Below are 19845 nucleotides of genomic sequence, written 5' to 3'. Positions count from 1 at the left end.
CTCTGAGAAGTATTTTGGTTCCGAAATTCTCATCACAAGGCTCCAAAAGTTACTGCTCTTGTCATATATAGTAATGAAATGAACGGATTTTTATGTCGGCGTCTGTACTTACATACCGGTAGTATTATAGTCGCGGCGCACGACTCTGAGGTTGCTTTTATAATTTTCTGGCAACCTGCTCACTCAACAGCACGTCCGGTTTCGTATAATAATATACACAGATCATATGACAGTATACACGAATATTTTTATTCACGAACATATAATAAACTAGCGTATCATATTATACGCAAAATCAGAAGCACCTCGAGGGTAAGGTTGCCAGGGCACGAGCAATTACAACCTCAGAGTCGCGCGCCGCAACTATAATAGCAGCAGCAGCAGCAGCAGCAGTAGTAGTAGTAGTAGTAGTAGTAGTATACGACCTGACAGCGAAAATGCTACAGCAAATATACCATGATGTCACTATAGAGCCAGCCCTGCTCCCTCAAGGCGGTGAACATTTCGACCACAGAACACCAGACCCATCAAATGATGCAAGAGTGGATGGCAGTGCTCGAGGTTCTGGACACGTGGGCAGAGGGCTTTCGTCGACATTGGGATGTTTGATCCTATGGCAGCATGTCATCATGACCTGCCTCTCGAGGCCGCGAGCAAAGGGAATGAAAAAAAAAAAAAAAAAAAAAAAACGGTCGATTCACTCCCCTTGTGTTCACATCAGGTGGGACGGATCCAGAGGCGGTGAGATTCTACTCGAAACTGGCAGAGGTTCTTTCTGAGAAGAAGCGTCAACCTCAGAGTTCTGTTAAGGCCTGGATGAGATGTCGACTGTCATTCTCCCTCGTGAGGTGTGCACTCCTATGCCTCAGGAGCACAAGATCATCAGCCCTCAGGCCTGTCTCTCTGGAGGGTATGAATTGCGAAGTTACTGTGGTCAAGAGTTGCATAGACTAGCGACTCCAATAGATTAATGTCTTTATTAACACTGCGGTGTTAATGAAACATAAAGTACTAAAAGCAGTTGCAGGTAGTTGGTAACTATACTCATTGGCGTGTTATGGACCAACGGATTTATTATGAAGGTTAGTGTTAACCTTCACAGTACAACTCCAAATGGTGAACTGTACTATGAAGGTTGATTTTGATTTTCACAATATAATTAAAAAACGGATGGAAGTGCAAGGAGTAGAAGTAGTAGTAGTAGTAGTAATGGCAGTAGTAATGGTAGTAGTAGTAGTTGCAGCCCCAGCACATCTAATACGGGAACCCAAAGGACTGATATCTAAAATTGCCTGCTCCTGTAGTCCACCATCCTCTTTTTGAGATACAGGGAGAATTGAGGGACGTTTGTATAATGAGACAATAGAGCAGCCTAGATACATCAGTGCCACCACATGAAGGCATCCCTCCAACACCAGCTGTACGTAAGAACTATGAACTAAGTGGTTGATAGTTTGGCTTGCACTCCGGGTCTGGGCTAGAGTAATTATTCACCTGACTAGGATGTTAAAAAACAGTTATTACAGAAGCTATCTTTAAATGATTTGTTGCAGTTAATCAACCATCTTGAACAACTCTAACGTATGGAAGTGAAGCTTGGACCTCGTTGGAAGGACATAAGTCAAGAGTGAGAACAGTGGAAATGAGTTATTTGAGCGGAACATGTGGAGTTACATGGAGAGACAGACTGACAAATGAGGAGGTGAAGGAGCGCTGTGATGTGGATGTGGATGTGACAGAAAGCGTTAGGAAAAATACAATGAGGTCAGAAACTAACGAGGAGAGTGTGGTGAGTGAGGTGGAGGGAGTGAGGAGGGGGAGGCCAACAATGGGATGGAGGGATGGAGTGGAGAGGTATAAGAGAGAGGGCTGTGTGAGCTGGGAGTAGGGTAGTAAAATGACAGGGGACCGGGCGGCATATTTCCGATGTGTCTGGGTATTCGTCTCAATACTACAGCCAGCTACCTCAGCCAATCAGCCCTGGTGAGATAGGTTAGGTTAGGTGAGGGTAAATATTAGATACATAAGTAATTTTGCCTGGGAAACACATTGAACATATTTTCGAGAGAAATCTATGGTTAGACTTGAAGCGACTGGATGAGCGTCGTTCCTGGCTGAGGGTTCCTGGTGATGAGACGAGTACGCATACAGAACGGAAATATGTGACCAGGCAACATGGAGGCGATTTGTTTGTGTCATCCCTTACGGGATTAAGGCGTCTAACAATAGAACGATAGATAGAACAAATTTGTGATATGTATGTGTCACACACAGCTCCTGTAGTACCACGTAGGATTTCAAGGTGGTAGTGGATTTGATTACGAGTGTTATGAAGCATGTTTAGCGAGATGGAAGCCAGTGCCTTTTCAGTGCGGTGTCTTGATTCTGTGATCTTTTTAACATTCTCTGCATATACTCTATCTTTTCCGTAGCCCTATAAAAAGAATTCCATAGGCCTGATATCCAGGGAACAAGAAGGCCATGGAATAGGCCAGTCTCGCCAGGGCCAACGAGAATGGGAATATTTCATTGAAGAACATACGCACAGGTAATCCTCAGTTTAAAGAAAATACAGTGAAAAATTATTTGAGTTCCTTGATTAATGATATAACTTTTTTTCTTTCACATATTTCACAGTCCAGATTTTATGAAGTGTCGTAATCAGGGGAATGTTTTATGGACACCCTGTAGATCAGATTTTATGTAACTCCTCCAATGCAGTGATTCTCTGTCTCTCTGTCTGTCTGTCTCTCATTAAATTTGCTGCTAACAGACGATTTTACAAATGTTTGGAGTTTTCTGTGAGCGAATAAACCTCTCACAGTCTGGACAACTCTAGTTCCCTATCTGGTTAACGGCGGACGATATTATTCAGCTGAGAGTGAGTCCTAAGAGACTGGTAGTACTAAATGAATCGTCTATTGTGAGAAAAGAAGGAAAGATAGACCCAAAAATACACAAATATACCCAGACACTATTAATGTCTCCAAAACGCTAACATATTTCATTTTTGCAAGTTTCAGACGATCCCATTCTAATCACAGTTGACCCATGGTAGTGTAGATATTTATGAAGGTAATATCTACCTTCTACAGGACGAAAAACCTCTCTAATCTAAAAATACATGTCTGGTGAGAGAGAGAGAGAGAGAGAGAGAGAGAGAGAGAGAGAGAGAGAGAGAGAGAGAGAGAGAGAGAGAGAGAGAGAGAAAGGCCTTTGTATTCGAGGAACTTCAAGAACCCATAATGGTAGTGTGATAAGTGCATGATGGATGGTACAGTAAGAGTCTTTCATTACGCGCCAGGAAGAGAATAATTATATGTACTAGAGGCAAGAATTATTGGAAGATATGAGCGACTTAGCTCTGAATGCATGGTGTATTGTAGTGAACGGTTGGGAGAAGTGCAGTCAGCCAATGGAAAAAAGTCTACGCCTATAGTGTTTGGAAGATTTTACTGGTAACGCTGCCTTGAACAACACTAACAGTTGAACTAATAAAGAGCATCCTGAGTTATTTCCCTTCATTTATTCTAAAACTAATGTTCTGAATATGTTATGTTTTTTGTTTTTATATGTATCCCCCGCTTTTAGCAAGGCGAAGCGAGGTAGTTTTTGTTGATGTGCGTCTGTGTGTGTGTTTGTGTGTATATGTATCTGTTGCCAAAATATGTCGAAAAGTTGTGGACAAATTTTCACCCAACCTTCGGGAAATAGCAACTATGTAAATGTGCAGAAGCCAACTAGTTTTGATGAGGATCTAATCAAAGACGACCTAATGCCAGCCACCATATATTTTTACAATGTGGATTGGGATTTTGTGAAACGCGGTGACTGAATTACGTAGAGTTTTGCGAAGTTTAATCAGCAGCTTTTAGCTGGACGAGAAGATAAAGTGTGTGTGTGTGTGTGTGTGTGTGTGTGTGTGTGTGTGTGTGTGTGTTGCCAAAATATCTCGGTTTCAAAGTTGGTTTGTACGAGTAGGTAGCCTGTACCTTAACCAACCACATATTTGGGTGGGTAATTAGCATTCACCCCCCCCCCAATGCTTTTGTTTTATTGTTTCTATGTTTCTTCCCTTGGTCGGGTGTAAACCAGAGTGGAAGAGAGGAGCAGATATAGATCATGTGCGAGATGGAGAACAGGCATTAGAATTATTGAGAATTAAGTCCTTACCTATTTGTAAACAGGATCATCATAACCTGTGACTTTTATTCTCCCCTACAAGGAGAGTATGTTTTAACCCCTGTTTGTTTGTTTATTTGTCTGTTAGCAGGATTACTCAAAAACTAAAAGAGAGATTTTGACCAAATTTGGTGGGTAGATAGCCCATGTCCCAGGGAACAATCTATTAGCTTTTGGGACTGATTCGGATCGTATTACAGATTCTGGATCCGGAAAACACTCGCTGGGAAACCCTAATCAGTGATGAGAAAACCTAACTCATTATGAAGTGTGGTCTGGAAATTACGTTGTCCATGTCGGAGAGATGCACTCCACTGAGTGCCCCTCAAGTTCATTATATAATTGCTTAGCCCATACGTCAGCTGTTAGATACAGATATTGTAGACAGACAGACAGAAAAATAAATGTAATATGTATGATACTGTAGTTGCGGTGTGGTGCAATGCTTCTGCTGCCAATGTATTATGATCTGGCTACTGGCTTGAATGTGCTGTCTAGTACGGACAGCTTCCCGCTGCAAAGGTGCAGCTTAAAGAAGACAAAGCTGAGAAGACTGTTTTATGTGTACGAATCAGAGACTTTGTTCACTCAGCGCAACGTGATGGCATCGGGTACGCGTGATTCCCCCTTTACCTCTCTCCCAATTATATTAGTGAGAAGCAGAAAGCAACTAGACTACCAGAGATTAGGACGAACCTCTTCTAATAAAGTTACCTGTCGTCGTTGGGGGTGTTTCATAACCTCAGCTCCTGACTGTGTGTCTGTCGTCCTACAGGTTCAACTACATTAGCTTGGCAGAGACTCATCCTACAAAAATAGGTGGATGAATGGGTGGAGAGAGAGAGAGAGAGAGAGAGAGAGAGAGAGAGAGAGAGAGAGAGAGAGAGAGAGAGAGAGAGAGAGAGAGAGAGAGAGAGAGACCACAAGTAGGAAAGTTAATTGAGCAGAAGGGAATTAAAGAGAGGACTGAAACGGAAATGAGGTTAATGGAACGGGGTAATAGGGTAGGAATGGGTGGAAGGCGAAAGGAGGAGGAGGAGGAGGAGAGAGAAAAACTGTAACAGGAAGAGGAAAAAGAAAAGGAGGAGGAGAAGGAGGAAGAGGGAGAGGAAGAGGAATAGGAAGATGAGAGGTACGACTGTGAAATAATGGAAAGAACGATAATTAATAAAGTCCAAATACACCAAAAAATTATCTTATGCTAACCTATAATACATACAAGTGTAAACACAGATTCCATCCATCATCCATTTCTGTGTTACTCCATCAATAGCTAGGCATTTCAGTTTCGACGTTGAAGGGAAAGGAACTAATCACACTTCCGTGAGTAGCATTAAGCTAGCCTCAGTAATGACTGCCACCCAGCCTGACATAGCTATCGTGGAGTCTTAGTTAATCAACCCTGAACTTAGGCAAATCCAAGGCTATGATTTATTATACAGATTTTGCACAGGGAAACATTGAGGTGGAGTAGCGATATGACATAGCAAACTCAGTCCTTTTCTTTTAGGGCGCGTCCACGCATGTGCTCAAACAAGTGTTGGCAACATGTAAGTAACACAGTAACGATCACACTGCAAACATGTTGGGAACAGCAGCGTCCATATCATGTTGGCAACATCATAATGAAGTCTCAGCTCCCTCGTATGGACACACTTATCCCATCACCTTTGCTGCCAGTGTCCGAAGCTGCACTGAAACATGTTTGCAAACATCTGTCCAAATACTGCTGCAAACATGTTCCCGAACATGTTGCCAGGTGTGTTGTCAACATATGTTTGAGCTCACGTGTGGACGCGCCGTCAGATGTTGGCACCCCTGAAGAAGTGGAGACGTTGTGGGTACATGTCGCTTCAACCCACAATGCATTTCATATTGCTTCAGATATTTACAGTGTACGTCACCATCCTTGTCTTTCCCTCGACAAGGACCAACTTCTACAATATCTCACTCACAAAGCGGGTAGTTTAAGAGTACGTTACTCAAGCTCTAAGTGTCAGTGGAGACATTAATGGATTGCGACACCACCAATCTCCTGAATGAGTTCCATTTCTCACAGGTTGTCGATTTCTCTAAATTTAAAAAAACACACTGGATATTATATTGACTGACCTGAGCAGCCATTACTCACCACCTCAAGTAATGGCCCCGTTAGGACTCAGTAATCACTCTTCAGTCCTTTGGTCTCCATTGCATACATCGTCCCTCAAAGTTCCATCTGAAGTATCACCCAAAGTACGACCTCAGTTTAACATTTTAGCCATTGGATCTTCGCCTATCATTAGGTTGTACAAGTAGTTCTCAGCCCTGAAGATGTTTCCACGAAATGAGAAAGCTACCAGTCACCACTCACAGCTGCTCATCACCACTCCTTTAAGGGGAAAAAATTACAAAACACCCAGTAGATTTACCCTATATGGCAGAGTTAAAAGATTATTACAACACAGTAACCTAGCCGTCCATTCTAATAATAATGCCTTTTCTAACTCCATGAGGAGTGAAGTAATGAAAGACGTCAAACTGTCCATAAAAATCAGTATAACATCAAACTGTCCATAAAAATCAGTATCATCTTAATCAACAGATTAAGTCCCTACCGTCAGTAACTAAGAAAGTGAGCCTGTGTGATTGTTCAAGCCAAAACGTCTTGAACAATCACACAGGCTCACTTTCCTGTGTCTGTCATCACTCCATTTAAGAGGCAGCTGGGTAGACCAACAAGGATTCTGCTTCCATCTGCCAGTAACTCCCCAGGCTAGATCCAGCCAATATCTCTACCTATTTGCCTTCCCAACAACTAATCCGACAGATCAGGAACACACACACTGCCACAAACTAAGAGCCAAGATAACAATTCTCTTTACGTCTGTCGCGAAATGTCATAATGAACTATATTGGTTTCACACTCATTTGGGCTAGGACTGTCATCTGTTCACCTTGAATGCCAAGCTGTAACACCAGATTAACAATAAAATTGATGCAAGTCATGAAAAGGTGCTATAGAATGGATATAGAAGCATAATACTGATTGTTTCAGTCACTGAACTACGTGAAATAATCTACAAAAGGACGGAAATCCGGGCCAATCTATAGCGAAAGCACTATAGAAACATAGAATTTTCGGAATTTTGTGACGTGACCTCAACGAGAAAAAAAAAAAAAAAAAAAAAAAAAAAAACATAATCTTACACGTGCCTCTCCGTAAATTACAGATTGCCTCACAGATCCACCCTCCCCACTGTTTGCATTTTCTCCACTAAATAAATGGCATTTACGGCACCAACCCCATTTAGGAGTTTGAAGTGCAGTGGAGTATGCGTCATTTCCACAACAACTCAGCGATGTATATCCTTTATTGCTAAAACCGCGTGACGATTCATTCAGTATTTTTATTTATATCTCGACACTAAATACGCAACACAATATTTTGCTAAATTCCTTAGTATATCAGTAGTAAAGAATTAACCTTTCAGATGAAATACACAAACTACTTTTTTAACATCCTTGGTATTTTCAAACTAAACTATTACTTTTCCAGAAAATAATACATACATTGTTCTTCTAAATCCTAAGTATAGTAACATGAAATATTATCCTTCCTTGTAAAATATTGCTCTTCTCCGTGACTAATAGATGGTCTTCCGTACACACGTTATTAAACGCTTTAATGTTCCACGGCCTTTTATTATTATTATGAGTATCTATCACTTCCAGAATAATTCAACAGATATTTATCCCTAACCAAAACAGTCTTTGATTCCATAAGCTACTGGTATCCTCATAAAACTCCTAAATCTCTACATAATTTTTCCCTATTAAGTACAGCAGAGTTAAAAAGTTTCTGATAGAGGCATGAAATATTAGTCTTTGTAGAGACAGAGAATGTGTTGCACTGAAAATGCCCAATCCATTTAGACATATTAACTACAAACAAAAATAAGTAATAGAAGAGATACAAGGTAGGGCAGTGGATGTTGGAGAGGCCAAAGTGAGAGGGTGCGGTGTTTGGAAACTCCCTGTACTGTTGTTTGCAGATGATCCTGTGTTGTTAAGTGAAGACGAAGGGGAGCTGCAAAGCTTGGTGGATGAGTTTGGGAGAGTGTGTAAGAAACGGAATCTAAAGGTGAATGTATGGAAGAGTAAAGTTATGGTCTTCGAGAAAAGTGAAGTCAGTGAATGTACAGTGAGGTTGGATAAGGAGGAAATGGACAATGTGACTGCATTTAAGTACTTGGGTAGTGTGATGAGTAAGAATGGAAGTTTTCGAGAGTGCGGTGTTTGAAAGGGTACAACAAGGAAGAAAAGTTGCTGGTTCCTTGAAAGCAGTGATAAGAAACAGGGAAGTGAGCATGGAAGTGAAAAAGCCACTACATGGCAGTATTGTGATACCAACTCTGACGTGTGGAAGTGAAGCTTGCACGTTGTAGGAGGGACAGAAGTCAAGAGTGAGAGCAGTGGAAATGAGTTATTTGAGAGGAGCATGTGGAGTCACATGGAGAGACAGACTGACAAATGAGGAAGTGTGGAGCGTTGTGGTGTGGATGTGGATATGATAGGAAACGTTAGGAGAAACACACTGAGGTGGTTAATTGGCCATGAGGAGAGGATGGACAGTGAGAGGGAGGCCAAGGATGAGATGGAGGGATGGAGTGGAGAGGTATATGAGAAAGGGGTGTGTGAGCTGGGAGCAGGGCAATGAAATGGTGGGGGATAGGGTGACATGGAGGCAATTTGTTTGTGGCTTGCATTACTCCTCTAGATAAATTCAGTGCCATCTTCATTAATAAAGTGAAGTGGAATTTAACATGAAGCATCAGTAAATTGAGTAAAAGTCTGAAGATTTCTTGATGTAAAGGTGAATTAACAATATATTACTCTCCTAGCCTCCAAGATTAATTAGCAGTACATACCCCTTCAAGCTAAAATTATGTGCCAATCCATAAATCACAGTAAACTTCAAACAAAATACTCATCTAAAAGAACATTCATAAGCATCTGTCACTTTTAAAATATATTCCTCTTACACGTGGCCTTCCATAAATTAAAGATAACCTCACAGACCCAGCCGCCAATTAAACGGTTCTCCCACCAACGAGAATATAATGGGCGGGGAGGTCAACGTCTGGGCTCACAATGCATCAGGAGGGATGGCACGCTCTTTGCCCTCGCGTCTAAGGGGATCGCTTATTTTATCTCCCTCTCTCATTAATTTCACTGAGGTTCCAGCTTGGGGTGAGGGGGTAATGATCTTATATTCTCGCCAGCTTAGGAGTCTGTCTAGCACGTTTTCTTGGAGATGTGCTTTGCGTTCGACACCTTCCTTTTCTTTTATGTACTTAGTAAATTCTTTCAGCCTGAAGCTATTCCGTTGCATATCTTAACTTTCTTTAAATATATTTTGTTTATTCTTTTATCCTCAAGCCAAGGATATGACTTTTTCTTTCTAGCCTTCTTTCTTTCTTTTATGTGTCCGACTCTGGCCGTAGGTTTAACAGGCTATTCCCTGAGGTGCGGCAGTCCTCCGACGTAGAGTAACGCCCGGGCAAACAAGAGGTGATGAACACATGCCCCTGTGGTCGGTAGGTGACTGTGATGGTTCCGGCGCCCCACAAACTGTTGGACGAGCCATTTGATATTTGGATATGAATAGCAGAGGTTAACCATATCTATATCCATATTTATGTAGGAATGTTAGGGATCACACCCTATATCTTTCCTACACTCACTCACCCCCCCCCCTTTGTCTCATTTTCTCACACTTCCTCACACATCCTCTCTCTCATTTTCTCATATCCAAGCATATTCTCACCCTTCTTCTCTCTCTCTCTCTCTCTCTCTCTCTCTCTCTCTCTCTCTCTCTCTCTCTCTCTCTCTCTCTCTCTCTCTCATTTTTCATTCTTTCAAATGTTATTTCTCAAACCTCATAATATACTCTCTCTGTCTCTGTCCCTGTCTCTGTCTGTCTCTGTCTCTGTCTCCGTCTCTTTGTCTGTCTCTTTCTCACACACACACACACACACACACACACACACACACACACACACACACACACACACACACACACACACACACACACACACACACACACACACACACACACTTTTTCCAACAGGTATAACCTTCAATATTTCTTCCTTCAACCCTAACTTCTGTCTCCCTCCCACTCTTTACCTCCTCTCTCTCCCTCAGTTCTTCCCTCCCTCTCTCCCTCTCTCCTACCTTCCTCTCCTCTTTCTCTTCTTTCTTCCCTCCTCTCTCATCTCTTCTTTCTTCCTTCCGCTCTTCTCTCTATTCGTCTCTTCTTTCCCCAACTTTCTTTTCCCATCCTTTATCTCTCTCCTTCGTCCCCCCCTCCTTTCTTGCATCTTATATAATAAAAAAGGAAAGGAAAAAAGTAACAAGAAAGAGAGGAGAGAAGAGAAACGAAAAGAAGAGGGAGAGAGAAAGTTAAGAAAGGAAGGAAGGAGAAATGACGGTAAGGAGATGGAGAAGGAGGAAGGGAGGAGGGAAGAAGGAAGGGAGAAGGAGAGATGGAGGGAGGGAGGGAAGATCTGTGGTCGGGAGTTTTGCATTATGACCTCTGATCTTCCCCTCCCTCCCTCCCTCCATCCCCTCTCCTCCTCCCATCTCTCCCCTTCCCCTTCCTCTCCCTCTATCCCTCCCCTCCCCTCCCACTCTCCCTTCCCTCCCCTCTCCATCACTCCCGTCCCCATAACTTCCTTCCCTCCCTCACATCCCCCTCCCTCCTCCTCCTCCTCCCTCTCTCCCCTTGACTCCCTTCCCTCCCTCCCTTCTCCCTTTCCCATCACTCCCTTCCCAATCCCCTTGACTCCTTTTCCCCCTCATTCTCTTTCCTCCCTCCTCATCACTTCCTTCCCACTCCCTCATTCCCTCCTTTTCCTCCCTCCCTCCTTCCCTCCCTCCTTCCCTTCCCCTTCCTCCCTCTCCTCATCACTCGCTTCCTTTCCCTTCATTCCCTTTCCTCCTTCACATTCTTTCCCTTCCCTCCCCATCACTCCCTTCTTTCCCTCAATCCCTTCCCCCTCCCTCCCCATCCTGCCTTCCTCCCCTTCCCTCCCCCTAATGCCTCTCCCTCCCTTCCTCCCTCTTCACTCCTCCTTCCCCTTCCTCACAGTAAGTCTATGTGTTAGTCCAGTGGGAATAGAAATTGTCTGTTGTTGGAATAGCATCGAGTTCAGTCCCAAATGAAGAAGGACAAGTATAGTGGATGTGAGTGGATTATGTATTGAGTGGAATATAGTGGAAACAGACTTTACTGATGTGCCACAAGATCCACAGACAAGTAATAACAACACGACCGCTAATACCACCACAACAGTCCTGAATGGGACGGCCTTAGCAAGTATTCAGTATGGACGGTAGGTATGAGCGCTGAAGTGGTGATATGTGTAGGTGTTGGCCACGTAGGAGAACTGCCGTGCCTCAGACACGTGCAAAAGACCGAAAGTGAGTGACTGTGTGTGTGTGTGTGTGTGTGTGTGTGTGTGTGTGTGTGTGTGTGTGTGTGTGTGTGTGTGTGTGAGTGAGAGGACTGGGGCGGGCGAAAGAGTGAGATGAAGGTGTGGAAGAGTGAGAGTGAATAAGTGAGCGAGTGAGACGGTGTGAGTGAAACTGATTGAGTGACAGTGAGTGAGTGAAACTGATTGAGTGACAGTGAGTGAAACTGATTGAGTGACAGTGAGTCGGTGAGTGAGTGAGACTAGCGAGCAAGAGACCGAGTGGGTGAATAAGAGAATGAATGAGTGGGAATGAATAAGTATATGTTTGAGAATGAGTGAAATTGAGTGAGTGAGTCAGAGAAATTGCGTGCAAAAAGCAGTATCCTACCAAGCTTATAACATCCTTGTCACCTCTTCCTCCAAACACCTTAATAAATGGAGATTACACTTCCTCCATTAATACATGCTTATGATCCCTAACATTCCTGCATAAATCTATCTATATATTGCCAGACGCTTTAATCACATCAGGGGTGGCCACAAACAAATCGTCTCCATGTCGCCCTGTCCCCTGCCATTTCACCTCCCCTCTTCCAGCTCACCCCCCTCTCTCTCATATACCTCTCCATTCAATCCCTTCATCTCATCCTTTGCCCCCCCCTCCCTCTTCCCCCCCCACCTCACTCACATACACTCTCCTCGTCAGTCTCTCACTCTCCATCCTCTCCACATGGCCAAACCACCTCAATGTGTTTCTCCTACCGCTTTCTATCACATCCACATCCACACCACAATACACCACAACGCTCCTTCACTTCCTCATTTGTCAGTCTGGTTCTTCATGCGACTCCACATGCTCATCTCAAATAGCTCATTTCCAGTGCTGTCACTCGACTTCTGTCCCTCCAACAAGGTCCAAGCAACACTTCCATACGTTAGAATTGGTATCACAATACTGTTATGTAGTAACTTTTTCACTTCCTTGCTCATTTCCCTCTTTCTTATCACTGCTTTCAAGGAACCAGCAACCTTTCTTCCTTGTTGTAGCCTTTCAAGCACTTCGCCCTCTAAACTTCCATCCTTACTCATCACACTACCCAAGTACTTAAACGCACTCACATTTTCCATTTCTTCCTCATCCAACCTCACTGTACATTCACTGACTTCAGTTCTCTCGAAGACCATACGGTAACTTTATTCTTCCCTACACACTCTCCCAAACTCATCCACCAAGCCCTGCAGCTCCCCTTCGTCTTCAATTAACAACACAGTATCATCTGCAAACAACAGTACAGGGAGTTTCCAAACACTGCCCTCTCTCACTAGGGCCGTTCCAACATCCACTGCCCTACATTATATCTCTTTTATAACCCCATCCATATACAGATTGAACAAGCATGGAGACATGACACATCCTTGTTTCAATCCAACCTTCAAACAGAAAAATTCACTCTGTTCAGTATCTACTCGCACTGCAGCCTTAGCACCCTCATACATACTCTTCACGGCATTCAAGAACTTCCCATCTACTTCATATATTCCTAATACTGTCCACAATCCTTGTCTATCCACCCTGTCATATGCTTTCTCCAAATCCATGAAGGCCACATACAACTTCTTTCCTTTCCCCAGAAACTTTTCCACTAAAGATCTAAGAATGAATATCTGATCTACACAACATCTTTCCTTCCTCCTTCCTAAAACCTCCCTGTTCTTCCTCCAACTAATTCCTCTGTTATTTCCCTAACTCTGTCAATAAGTATCCTACCATATACTTTTCTTATTACTCTAAGAAGACAAATGCCCCTACGATTACCACATGCTTCTTTTTCCCGATTTCCTTTGTACAGGGGAATAATTATACCTGACTTCCAATCCTCCGGGACTCTACCTTCTTCCCAGGCCAATCTGCACATCTTCCACATCCATTCTACTACTATCTCTCTCCCATACTTCAGCATTTTAACACACAGTCCATCAATTCCGGGGGCTTTCCCTATTTTAACTTTCTTCATTGCATCCACAACTTCCATTCTACTGATTTCTTCCTCGCTTCTCACGTCCCTTCTTCTCCCAGCCATTCCCCAGCCACTTACACTTGCATTGCTTTCATTCTCAATGTTCAGCAATTCCTTAAAGTGTTCTCTCCATCTGCTCAGTTTTTCTCTCTTCTCCACTAATACTCTACCATTTAAATCTTTCACTCCCCAACTACTTTGGCACCCTGTCTAAGTTTCTTTACTTCTTTCCAGAACATTTTCTTACATTCCCTCCACTTTACACTCAAATTCCATCCAAATTCCTCATCCACTCATTTCTTACTCTCTCTCACTAATTTTTTCACTTCTCTCTTCCTCTCTGCTTATAGCTCTCTCTTCCATCTCTCAACTTCTTCCACTCCCCTGTTTCTCATACACTCACTTTATGTTTTCTTCTTTTGTGCCACAGCCTCTCTCACCTCTTCATTCCACCATACTGTTCCTTGCACCCCCTTTCGTCCTATCTTCATCCCACACACCATTTCACATGCTGTACAGATTTCTTCTGTGAATATCTTGCACACACCTTCCACGTCCCCCATCTGCTCCAATCCATATTTACCCAATCGCTCCTCCACTTCCCTCTTATATTCTGCCTTTTTTTCCCATCTTCTTGTAACCTTTCCACTCACCTTGTATGAATTACCTCCTCCTGGCCTTCCCTTCTTCTATTTCTCCATTTCATTTGGACCTTGCATAAATATATATATATATATATATATATATATATATATATATATATATATATATATATATATATATATATATATATATATATATATATATATATATATAAGTATGGCTAATATCTGCTATTCATATTCAGAAGTAATTTTGCTGGTAATCTGAAACCCGGGCAGAGGCAACCTATCAAGTGGCTCGTCCAACAGTTTGTGAGGCTCCAGAACTATCACAGTCGCCTCCCGACCAGAGGGGCAAATGTTCATCACCTCTTGTGCTCCCGTGTGTCGTAGCAACTGTGGTTTCTGACTGTACTTCACCTCTATATATCACCACTTCGGCGCTAACGTCCTCCGTCCTTGTTGAATATATGCTAGGGCTGTCACATGCAGGAATGGTGTATTGATGTTAGAGGGCTTATTTTCACAACATGTCGGCGTATGGTGGCACCAATATAAAGGAACCGCTCCACTGTCCAATTATACAAACGTCCCTCTGTTTCTTCCCTGTCCCACAAAAAGAGAATGATGAACTGCAGGAGATAGGCAACCTCAACATGGAGCCCACCGGGATCACATCCAGATGAGTCTAAGGTTGGATCTGCTGTTATTGCTGTTCTGGTTAATGTCACTCGTATTTATTTGCCACTGGGAAACCTCCTAAGGTCTGACGTATAAAAAACTATCTCGACTCGACCATGAAAAAGTTAAGTATACCAGTAAAAACACCTCGACTTCTATGAAATTTCGCTCAGTTGCATGCAATCTTCTGACGTTTACTGGAACATATTACTAGAGTTGTCCCGACCATGACAAGCTTAAGACAGACATAGATTGTAAAAATATCACTGAGGAGATTGTAAAGTGGATGAGAGACTGACAGTGAGGCGGAATGATTAGGTGGAGCTGGCTGCATCGTGACCACTTAGGACCACCCAGAAAGTTGACTACTGGTGGTCTAGTCGTCCAACACGCCAGGCCAGGTGGAAGTTATATGTCGTCCCCACATTGATTCAAATCCTCATTGCTGGATATTAATTCCTTCAATCCGATGACTTGTTATATTTAATTATTCTACCGTCATAAGATATCATTTATCTTCAAAATGCTCTCTCCTGCTAAAAATGTAAGGTAAGGCTTCAATAAACCTCTCCACTGTAAAAAATAGTCTCTCCCAATCTTATTATAATAGCATGATGGTACAAATAATAAACAAAAATGCTGTTCTCTTGCTATGGCGCTTCACTCCTTCATTTAGAAATACAAACTTCCATTTTTATTTCTGGACAACGACAAGCCATACTATTAAACTTATCAAAACCTACCACTACGAAGTATTTAAAATCTGAACCATCTAATATTTTGTTCATGATTAAGAGATTGGTGTTTTATTCCAGCCAATATCACACGACTAATATAGTGGGATAATATAGTGTGATAATTGCCACTAGGGGAGCAGGTCCGTCACTAACCCCTAATGCTCTTGCCCACTTTATCCTAGCCTGGAGTTCCTACACTTGGCAAGAGGTAATAAGGAACCAAATATTACTTAGTGTCGTATTGTAAATGCCTTTGATGGATTTCGTAACGTATCTTCTTTCGCTATTCATTCTGCACATCACATCTCAGTACCATCTTGCAAATTTTTCCGTACTTAAACGATATGAATTTCATGCAAGAGAATATTGTAGTGCGGAATGCAAACTAAGTGGCTAAGGAGGAAGTATCACTATGCCTCGTGTGTCACTCAGATTTCCATCCTTAAAACGATCCTTCCGACCTCATTCTAAGGGGGTTTACAGAGATTTCAGTTCTTAAGATAGTCCGTTCCATGAGGTCTAAGCACTCCTCTTACATGCAACAAATGGCCCAACACACCTTCACATATCTCCTTCTGAACACTTATACAAAACGTCCATACTGAAAACATGCCAGGCTGACTTCATTAGGACTAGTGGGTTGCTATTACTGGAGTTGTTTTTAAGACATATTAGTGGATTCTGTGGGACATTTAACTCGTAGGATGGTGCAGTAGGTCACTCCTGTGTGGAATGCATCGTCTGGCAGTAGTGGCAACAAAATAACCGAGATTTTTGTCATCGCAGCAGTATTAGTAAAACTATTATCAATCACAAGACGATGATAGCTAGCTCCTAAGCTCAGTAAAACAAATCACAAAGCTTTTTGCTGCCGAACCCCCAGAAAACGCGGCTTAATAAAAAAGCCGGCAACGCCTAGCAACACCCAGGCTTGCACAAGCCGATTACGCTTGACAAATTTCCAGTATGGACTGGAGTTGAGTCATAGGATCAGAGAGTTTGAGCGTGTGGTGCCAGGGGCCAAGCTCGCTGAAGTTTGTCGAAGTCAGTTACTCAGTAACTCAGAAACCAAGTGATATCGGGGTTTCTAGTCGATTCCTTGGGAGGGTCTGGCACCCATCTGGCAGCAATAAGAGTAATGATTAAGATTTATATCGTCGTATGCGAGTTACTGTTGTGACGAAATCAAGTCTCTAAATTATTCCCTGACACAGATTGGAATAAATCTCATGCCTCCCCAGTAATCAGCCTACTTTTGTTGACATTCTCTTTCTGTATGTCGTTTCTCGGCTGTTAAGAGGAGTTTTAACACACTTGCATACCATTTTTTTTTTCTTGTCTGCACATGGCTCGCTCATATTTTCATATTTTTACAAGCTTTGATGGTAATGTCGGTAAATACACCCTCAGGCTGTTGTGACTCACTTTCACCTTCTAAAAAATCGTCTGACATTAGCTGAAAAAAAAAATACAATTTGACAATTCTGCGAGGGTTAATGGGCCATAATAAAATAATGACAACTAAAGAGCACTTGGAGGAGTAACACATGTGCTCAACAACTGGACTAATGGCTGATTATTGAACTTTACCCTGTGACCTTGACCTTTCACAGATTACCCTCATAATCAAATAGCTTCATTCTTATCTAACCCTTGATACTTTCACCAACTTTGGCTCAAATCAGATCAAAACTGAGTTGACTTTGCCAAGTGATCTTGGCATTTGATCTCTTCCAATGACCTCGGCCTGTCACTGAGTGTTCTCAAAACTGAATTTCCTTTTTCTTATCTTAACCCGAACCTTCCCACAAAGATTACTGCAGTTAGGATAAAAACTGTTTATAGTAATACTGTCTTATCATATTGGCCTTTGATCTATCACTTATATATATATATATATATATATATATATATATATATATATATATATATATATATATATATATATTATATAATAGGTAAGCCTTTTGGATTATCCTCAACTCATCAAGTATGATCCAAAGATTTCAAAATGTTTATTTTCTTCACACAGATAAATGCGAGTCGAGTCTAACTTTGCCTTGTGAGCTTAACCTTTAACTGACTGTTCTCAGAAATGAGTACCTTCGTTCTTGCCTGACCCTTAACGCTTCCACTAACTTCAGTTAAGATCATATAAAAAATGTTTGAGCTTGCCTTTCTCTGTAACCTCAGCGTTTGATCTCCCCCTTTGCCTTTGACCCTTTGGTTGATTCACATTTTTTTAAATTCATGAATTATAGTCAACCCTTCCACAAGGCGTAGTATATCCTGAATAAAAGCTGTTTAAGATGACCTTGCGTTGCGTTGTAACTTTGACTTTTGAAATAATGTTTTAAAGCACAGCAAGTTTCTTCCATGGCTGACCCTCAACCCTTCCACCAAATTTGTTTAAAATTAGATCAGAGATATTCGTTATTTTGTTGACGAACACACACACAGGTCGGACTCTGACCTTGCTCTGTGGCCTGGCCTCTGACTGAATGTTCCCAAAAGTGATCAAATTATTGTTCTACACCCAACCCACCTCCCAAGATTGGTTCCAAGTGCATTAAAAACTAAGGAAGTTGATATTGCTAGGCCAGCTTCTGACTTAGCCTTGTGACCTGGATGTTTGTGCTATTAATCTAAAAGCAATAGGATTACTCACTGGCTGACCTGTCAACCCTGTCAACAAGTTAGAATTAAGTAAATAAAAACTTTTTTTTAGGTATTTCGTGAAAGCACACACACACACACACACACACACACACACACACACACACACACACACACACACACACACACACACACACACACACACACACACACACACACACACACAAATGCCCGCTCTCATTTCGCGAGTTACAAGTATAATGAAGATCAGCAAGGCGTACAATGAAAAACAGAATGTATCGCTTAAGAAGAGGAAGTTCAAGAAAGCCTTCTTACATTACGAGACCACAAACCCGGATAAAATTGTTTCTGTTCGCTGAGAATAACCTCTGGATCTAATTTAACTGATTACCCATTTTACCTTAGCTTGGCCCAAATTTGCGCCCTTTTCCAGTTTATCTTTGGTCGATATAGGAAAAATATAAAACTTCGGCTTTACATCTTTCCCATAGCAATCCTTCGTGACTAGTATCGTATTTTATTGTTAATCTCTTCTTACAACTCGGCATTACAGATGGAGAGATGGCAATTGAAGGTTAGATAAGGGTAAAGATAACATAGTGATTTCGGAGACTTACATAATTATTGAGTTGAGGTCTGACCATTGGCTACTATCCCCAGGGCACTTTAGTGATTGTCCTCATACTCTCCTGCATTTTTGTCTTCCTGTTTCTGTACTGAATTAACATCATTTGATTAATTCATTCATTGCCAGACGCCATGTATCCCAAACGGGGTGGAAAAGGCTTAGAGTTAATTGTTTTACAGGGAGGGGCACTAATCCTCCACTAACCCCACTTGACACGTAGGGAGAACGTTATGCCAACAGCATCTGGTGTTCCCAGGCGGTCACCCATCCAAGTACTAACCAGACCCAACGTTGCTTAACTTCGCTGATCGGACGGGAAGCGGTGTACTCAACGTGGTATGGCCGTTGATTAATAACATAGTCAGTTACCGTGATGGTGTTGCTACTGTTGATGATAGTAATATTGATGGTGATGACATTGATGATGATTATAATGATGATGATGGTTTCGAGTGTAGTAAAAATGACTCCATGAGCATAATCAGATTAATCATTTTATCTTCTGAATAGACCAATATGTCTTTGCAGTATGTTTGTTTATTTTTATCTGATTGGTATTGTTCTCCCTCACACACACACACACACACACACACACACACACACACACACACACACACATCCCATTTTCAACCCAACCCAACCCCAAATACCAAATACCACGACATTCCCTCTCCCACCCCACGCCTCCATCCTGACCCTTTCCGCACTCCCCTCCCATCCCTCTTCCCCTCTCCCCATCCCTGTCCCTCATCCCCCATCCCCACAGACTCCCCGCTGTCACACCCATTTGCGGGACAGAGGGGAAAATCTGGCACCCTGAGATCAAAGGGGGACATTACACGCTCTCCGAACAGGACCGGGAACTATTGCGGCCTGCACTTCCTGATTAAAATAGACCCC

The 19845-nt window shown here is 42.3% G+C and overlaps 1 non-coding gene across 1 annotated transcript; it reads right to left on the bottom strand.

Moving 5' to 3' along the window:
- Nucleotides 1-19176: 19176 nt before the first annotated feature.
- Nucleotides 19177-19295, bottom strand: LOC145392530 (5S ribosomal RNA). The gene has a single exon (XR_013895997.1). It is a non-coding gene; the product is annotated as a 5S ribosomal RNA (ribosomal RNA).
- Nucleotides 19296-19845: the final 550 nt, after the last annotated feature.

The sequence above is a fragment of the Coenobita brevimanus genome, chromosome 2 (genome assembly GCF_032717465.1).
Source record: "Coenobita brevimanus isolate Jiangsu-jjx chromosome 2, ASM3271746v2, whole genome shotgun sequence".
Taxonomy (NCBI): Eukaryota; Metazoa; Arthropoda; class Malacostraca; order Decapoda; family Coenobitidae; genus Coenobita; species Coenobita brevimanus.
The sequence above is the reverse complement of the archived record's forward strand: the minus strand, read 5'-3'. Positions and strand labels throughout refer to the sequence as shown.